Here is a 7,948-nt window from a genome sequence, read left to right on the forward strand (position 1 = left end):
TCACTGTCAGGGCTGTGATGGGTCCAGAAAGCAGCTTCTCTGTTTTCTGCCCACATACTAGAGGACCTGGCCAGACACACGCCGCCCGAGAGACAAGCTGCCATTTCCACAAACTTGAGCACCCACACAGAATAATCATTCTGTATGGACACATATATAGATAGATATATAATATTTACGCATAGTTTGACCGTATACTTATGCAAACACACATTAGTAGAAGCATACAGGAGTCTATACTAGCTATGACTGCAAATATCCTTGAGTTGAATAACTCTTATTTGCCCTCAGTAGTAAATACTTATTATTAAGATGATGACACGCCATATGAATATTTGATTTATTACCTAAAGTTTGCATTTCTTTCTGTCTTGATAAATAAATCGCACACACAGTCAAGGGTGAAGAGAGCACTGATATGTTTTGGGAGGAATATCTGATGACTGAAGGCTGAAAAATAAACTAACTTGAGCACCGAATAGAGGCAACAAATTTGGGGTTGGGGGAAAAATCGATACAGCATAGTATCGTGATATATTGTGTAGCAATATTGTATCGATGCACAGACGTCAAGTATCAACTTTTTATTATATAAACTATTAACTTCTTAACAATCCGGCGGGCCTGGCCGCTATTCTGTCTTTCTGAGTTTGTAGTGGACTCGGTCTTAAAGCTAGAGTGAAGATACTGGTATCGTATGAAACTACAGTAGAAGGAATCGATTGCTATACGATACAACTTTATTTTCAGTTTGCACTGAAATTCATTTTGCATCCATAGGCAGCTCAGTTTGAGAAAAAGTACACATACAATAGACATACTATTATCATAGACAGACAGACAAGTAAGACCCATCAGACAAAAACCAAAACACATCACAATTATTCGTACATAACCCATTAAAAAATTACCATCTGTCCTCTGGATTTACATCTCCTTAGCAGCACATTAATTATTATTTAGCAACAAGATGGACTGATGGACAAAAGCGTTCTTCAGCCTGATGCGATTAAAAGTAAACCATGTATCAACCATGTCATAACGAGAAGAATGCTAAAAATGCTCCAAAGTTACACTAAATTTTGGTGAGGAAAAACTTGCATGGCCATTTACAAAGGGGTCCCTTGACCTCTGACCTCTGACCTCAAGATTTGTGAATGAAATCTCTGAGATGAACAGAGTGAAAACTGTATCTTATTAAAAAAAAAAAAAGATGTTTACAAACTGCTAAATTGCAGTTGAAATACGCTGTTGAATAAAATTGCAATAAGATTGGATTGTGGCCGTGTGGGGCCTCTGGTGATTTCCACATCAATAAATGTGCCTCTACCTTCTTAAATGATAACGCTGGTATGTTATGTTCAGTATTTTGGTTTTGTCAAAAAATCCCATTAACAAAAACTTGAAAACAACAATCCATCAGTCCATCTCAATACTTTCCAACTTCCCCACTCTGTTTGTAGCTCTCGGCCACAAGCCCATCCGTTTCCACTCGAGACATACACACTTTGGGGTCACAAAGGTAGTCTTTAGTTTTTTAGCAAACGCTACTCAAACAGGAGTAAATGGTGCGTTTGTTGGCGACTACTTTCAACTGCGGATTTTGGTGCCCTAGTGAGTATTTACTGCAACAGAATGATGCATGTGGGATTGATTAAAAAAATAACACTACAGTGCCTATGTTCAGTGAAATGAAAAAACGCAACCAACGTAACAGTGTGGCTCAATGATGTGAGTTTTAATAGTTTTTGGACAACAATGGAGCTCTGTAGCACAGAGGAATAAACGATATCAAGTTTTGGATATACAGACTAATTAAATCAATTTATTATTGCTTTTAGTCTTTGCATGACATTTATTGACATTATGAAAATGATACAATATCACTAGACGTTTCCTTTTAAAGGACCTCTGGCTGCTTTTTTGCCTCTTACCTTGAATTCCTTGAAGCACAAGACTCAACTAGATGCTGCTGGAAACTTTCCCCAGGGATTTTTTGGCCCATGATCACACAGTTCCTTGCGAATATTTCCGGGGGCACATTAATGCATTCGGTGGCACATTATCCCGCCGGAAGCATCTATTTGAAAACGAGTAGAGTGCGGTGATAAATGGCTGAGCCTGGTCAGCAACAAACCTGTGAGTGCACTGTGGAGTTCAAACGATGCTCAGTTGGCGCTTTGTGATGGGATTTTCATAAACAAGGTGATATTTTTTCCAGTTATTGGAGATCACGTGGCCACGGTAGCTTTATCTTGTAGTTTTAGGCAGTAGAACCATGTGCATTTAGGGTATTTAGAGACTTCCCTCTGCACATCACTGTTGCATGAACCCATCTTGCCACTCTCCACTGACCTCTTTCGTCTATGATGCATTTTTTGTCCCAAAGAATCGCTGCTGCTGTCAGGAGGGTTTTGTTTGTGCTATCCTCTGTAAACTACGTAAATACCCCCAGCGTGACGTCTGTTTGTCAGATGCTGGAACCGACGCGCCTGTAATGATCATACCATATTCAAAGCGACTTAAATCTCACGTCTTTGCCCATTCCAACATTTAGTTGAACAGCGACTGAGCCTCTCAACTCTGTCTGCCTGCCTTATGTCTTATTTACACATCACTCAGTCTGGGAGGGCATGCTGTTTGCATAAAAAAAAGGGGAGGTATGAAGTGAGAGCATTTTTTGGTGGAAAGATAGAGATGAAGAGAGAGGAAAAAAAAAAAAACAGAGGGTGGGATCGCTTGCAAGCTGATATAACAGGCAGTTCCGCCGGAGCCAGTTTCATTTTACCGATAATTGAATCTCTATAGGAGTTGCTGTGTTTATTTTAAAGCAAAAAACAAGACAGCCAAAGTTATTCAGCTGTACACCTCATTATGTGGCTGCTGGCTATGATTTTCTCACGACTACATTTAAGTTTTCTCGACAACAAAAGGTTTCTTTCCATTCTTTTTTTAGAGCGGCATAAAAGTTAAACGCCTTTATCGAACATCAGCCTTTTCAAAGTCACAGATTGATTTAAAGTGCTTTTCCTTATAAGAGATTCTAATGTGATGCTCTTGTGGTTGTCCTCTGTAGCCTTCAGTTAACCATCTGCTGGGACGGGAGCACATGGCAGAAGATGTGTTAATGAATGCATAGTTATATAATCCAGACCTGTGGTGGAGGGAAAAGACAGAGAGAGAGAGAGAGAGAGAGAGCGGCAGCCAGATCAACATCTCTTGACAAAAAGTAGAAGAGAGAAAGGTAAAGAGGTTCTTTGTGCCACTAGTGCCCCCAAGTGGCCTGAGGTGGCATCTCCCCCCCCCCTCTCTCCTTTCTTCACCTTTTCAAACATGACAACTGCTGCTTTTTTGTTTCTATAAAGAAAAGCTCAAGAGACATAGGAGCTGATGCATTGCAGGCAGATGTAGGGATGGTATTGCTTTTTCGATGACCACTGTTAAATGGGCTGCATGCTGACACAGTACACCACAAAGCAAGGACGACTATTACAAATCAGTCCCCGGCCCTCCCTCTTTCCCTCCTCCTGCCAAGATGCCATACCTGGCCCCTGCACCCGGCCCAGCCATCATACCCCCTTATGAATCAAAGACACTGGAGCAGAAGAAGGGAGAGACAAGGAGTTATGAGCACTTGGCTCTGCCTCCCCGTTTTTTCTCCTTTCTCCCTCCTGCAGTCCTGTACATTTTTCTCTCTCTCTCCTCTCTTGCATTTATCTGTCTCTCGGCTGGGTCGTATGATAAATTCTCACGCAAGGTTTAAAGCACCCCGCGTAGCAGAAAACTGCTCCAGCTTACACTCTGTTCACATCAGTTAATAGGCTATACATAGCAGGTCAACATGTACGAGGACACACCCATGTCCGCCCCCTCCTCGGCCCGCCCGTCCGCCCACAAACACATTTTTCTTTCTCTCTGTCTCTTTCAGTTTAGTTGAATTGAGTTGCTTTATTGACATAACTATTTGTCAGAAACAATACTGCTGACACAGCATGCAAAACAAAGGCAACAAAACAACAGCTTGTACTGAACATTGACGTCATATCATTGGGTTGCTGTGGTAATTTGACTAGTAAGTAAGTTAGTAAAGTTTATTTGTATAGCAACTTTCACAGATACAATATCACAAAGAGCTTTACAATAATAAAAAAATACATCAGTCAATATTAGAAGTAACGATGACAAGCACGGGGCTGTCAAGCTAAAAACACAACAAAACAAACAAATGAGGACAAAGACACATAAACAGGTAACAAAGACAGTCAAGAAAAGGCCAATAAAAGCAATTAATTAAGTGGAGTTGATTATTTAGACGAATTAACAAAAGCCTGTCTTCTAGTACAAAAGAAAATGCCGATTGTTGTACGTTGTTATGGTGACAACACGTTTCAGTGGGGCTGTAAAGTGCGTTGCTTTGCTGCTAAGCCGCAGCGGAGGTTAGTCACAGAGACAAATCAAAGTCTGTTACAGCCAATTCATACTTTCTTTTCTTACAGTACTTACTTGTAAAAGTGACAACTGGCATGGCGGGAATAAATGCAACACACTAAGCTTGGGCGATATAACGATATTATCGTTAGACCCAATATTGATTTACCACAGTAATGGTCCTCACGTGTCCACGATAACAGAACGATATTCAATTATGTTGAATACAGGGTTTACGCCAGTATGTTGCAAGCCCGGCGGGCCTGAGATGACTCCTATGGCTCCTATGCAGCTGAAAAGCAAAACGGTCAAACAAAACAGATATTTGAAAGTACAAACAGTGAAGTCGGAGATTCAGTTAGAAGCTACAAAAGTACTGAAAGCCGAACACACAACGTCTTTCTCTCTGGTCTCCTGCACACCTGTTTGAGGGTTGCCGATTCTTTCGTTTTGAACCACATAAAAGAGGAGAGCCAGGGAACATGAACGAACAAAGTGATTTGTAAAACTGCGATAAACAAGTTGGGACTAAAGATGGAAACGCCACAAATCTCCGCTCCCATCTTAAAACTCACCATCCAGAATACACAAGTCTGTCACCGACTCCCTCCACAAAGAGCAGCCAACCAACCAAAACTCCTCTCACCACGAGCAGTCAGCCCTCAATGAAAGGTAACGAAATATAAACGTGGCGAGACTGTACGAGGGCAGTTACTAGTCAGCAGCTGATTGATCTGATTTATTGATGTCAGCATGTCATTGTGTTAAATAGCGCTAACTGTCTTTACATTGGGGCTACTTGTGTATTGCAATGTATGCGTCTCCAATCCATAGATATTTATATCTACGTGAGTCTCTTCAGCTTTGTTTTGGACAATATCAAGTATCGTCTTTTTTCTTGGAGCAATATCGTCAGTAGGGAAATGTCGATATCGCCCAACCCTAGCACACACACACACACACACTAGACACCAATGCACCAATGTTGTTTTAAACGTCACTCCAGCATGAGTGATTCCACGACTTGCCGCAAACCAGTTTATATGTAAATAAGGTAAGACTGCTACAAATAAATAGTACAAATACAAATTTGGTAGTCGCTCTGACCATCCTGCTATGTTGATTTGAATGGTAATGCCCGTTCTACTCGTATTCTATTTCTATGTTTTGGACATTCTGAAGCCTTAATGTTAACAATATTGGATTTAAATTCCACCTGAAAGCAAGAGTTAGACATTTGGGGAGATGTGCTTATTCGCTTTCTTGAGAGCAGTTAGATGAGAAGGTTTACACCACTCTAATATCTTGGCTGAGCATAAAGACTGAGAAGATGATGAAACAGCTAGTCTGGCTCTGTCCAAAGGTAACAAAACATCTTTACAGTTGGTATATTGGAGTTCAGGGAGAATAAACACAGACTATACAAACTGCCCAGCAGTCAAATTAACATGAATAACGCAAGGTAGAAAAAATTCCTTTTTACTTTCTGTCTCAACATACAGTTGCACTAAAGATTTTAGTTTCCCCTTGTTTCCAGTCTCTATGCAAAGCTAAGCTAATTAGGGGTGTAAGAAAAAATTGATACACTTGAGTATTGCGATATTATGTTTGTGATACTGTATCCATTCTCAAAATTACTGTATTGATTTTTAATTAATAGTTTACATGCAAAGATTTGTGGCAGACAATGGCTCAGATTGCACGAAAAGTAGTGTTATGATGTTGGATGTTGCAGGATCTGTGATGAATGCAAATGCATATCCCACTGTTCTGATTGCTTTACTCAGATTTTTTTGCATACGGTTTGTTCTTTATACTATGTCAGTTTTCCTAAAATTAGATTTTTTTAAAAATCACAATATATCGCCTTGATTACAGTATCGCATATATCGCATTATACAATATATTGTGATTTACAAAAAAAAATGCAACTAATTTGTGCAATTTTCTCTTGCTCCTGCAATTTTATTGCAAAAAAACCCCGCTTAAAATCATTGCAACATGAATTGCAATTTTATTTTTAGAAAAGCTGCCGTGAAATCAGGCATTTTAGGCCGTAACAAACCCCCAAAAAAGCCTGCGAAAACCTGGAGGGACAGTATATTGAAGCGTAACCTCTGTATCGTGATAGATATATTATATCTTGCCAATACACAGCCCTAAAGTTACTTGCCAGCTGGCTCTAGCTACCCTATATATTTATTGTACAGACATGTAAGTGGTATTGTTCTTTTCATTTAACTCTCAGTAAGAAAGGGAATAAGCATATTTTCAAAAATATATATATTAATGTATTGCACTGAGTAATACAACTTCATCTGAACACCCTTATTTGGTATCTTTGAAAGCCTTAGGATCAAAATCAAGTCTTGTGGGATTGAGCAATGCTCGTCCCAACAACATGGGTTTGTTATGATGGACGAGCCACAGAGGAGTTTAAGTATTAGACCGTAGAACTGTTTACACCGTGACTGAGGAGCTAATATAGAGATAAAAGTCCAATCTTTTAGTTTTAACAGTCGATTTTTTAGACAATCCTTATTTCACCACCGTGAGAACAGACTGTCACAAAATATTGATAATACCGTAACACCCGCTCTAAAGTTACTATCTCCTCGTCTCTCTGCTCATAATAACAATAACCCATCTAATAAACAGGGACTTGGACAAGTATAGAGAAGCAGAGAGCGGCCCAGGCTCTGGTCTGCTTCACTGGACCTGAACACAACCATTTCATCTGTTGAGCCAGCAGGCCAAATCAAGCGGTCTTTATTAAAGTCGCTTTGATGGATTCACCCCTGGCCTCCCCCCCGCTGTGATCTATCGCCTGTCCAGCCCCTTGGAGGTCGTAATAAACTTGTTTAGTAATGGGGTCACTGCATGCAAGCAGAGCATGTGAGTGTGTTTGCGTGTCAGGTGTGCTTTACTGCTCCTACAGCACGTTACGTGGCTCAGGTCTATTGTCACGACCTGTGCGTTGTGTATCCATAGCTTAGCTTTATACTGGATCCACTTGTGATGATATTTGTAGTTTCCCTGACAGATTATTGCATGATTGCATCATATATTTGCACACATATTTAAGCTATGGCCACGCACAGTAGCAGCGCTGTTATCCCTTTGAGTAGTTTTACAGTCTTGAACAGCTCCTGCATATTTCCTAATAGAGTAGTAAATCAAAGGCAGTTGAGCGTGTGTACGTCCTTCACAGATTCAGTGAAGTCACACACACAGAAAAGCTATTTATTTAAGCTATTTATTTGTAAAAAAACTAAATATTTGTTCAGTGTATTTCTTTTTTAAGTATCTTTGAATAAGCAGATATGTGTTTTGAGACCTGGCTCACAGTTCATTACGCTTAATGTCTCATTTCTGCAGTTGTATTCAATTTGCCGCAGTCAGACGTGAATCACACTTGGGAGTCGCATTAGGCAAAAGAGGATGAGATCTTTAAGTGGTCTTTCTGTTTGTCCTTGAGTGAATGAAGCACGACAATTAGCGGACGATTGTACACATGGCC

General features: G+C 40.2%; 1 protein-coding gene across 1 annotated transcript in view; it reads left to right on the forward strand.

Moving 5' to 3' along the window:
• Positions 1-7,948, forward strand: part of col9a2 (procollagen, type IX, alpha 2) — a 153,213-nt gene that overhangs the window by 67,406 nt on the left and 77,859 nt on the right. The gene's annotated exons all lie outside the window — the stretch shown is intronic.

Source organism: Sebastes fasciatus, chromosome 17 (genome assembly GCF_043250625.1).
Source record: "Sebastes fasciatus isolate fSebFas1 chromosome 17, fSebFas1.pri, whole genome shotgun sequence".
NCBI classification, from domain to species: domain Eukaryota; kingdom Metazoa; phylum Chordata; class Actinopteri; order Perciformes; family Sebastidae; genus Sebastes; species Sebastes fasciatus.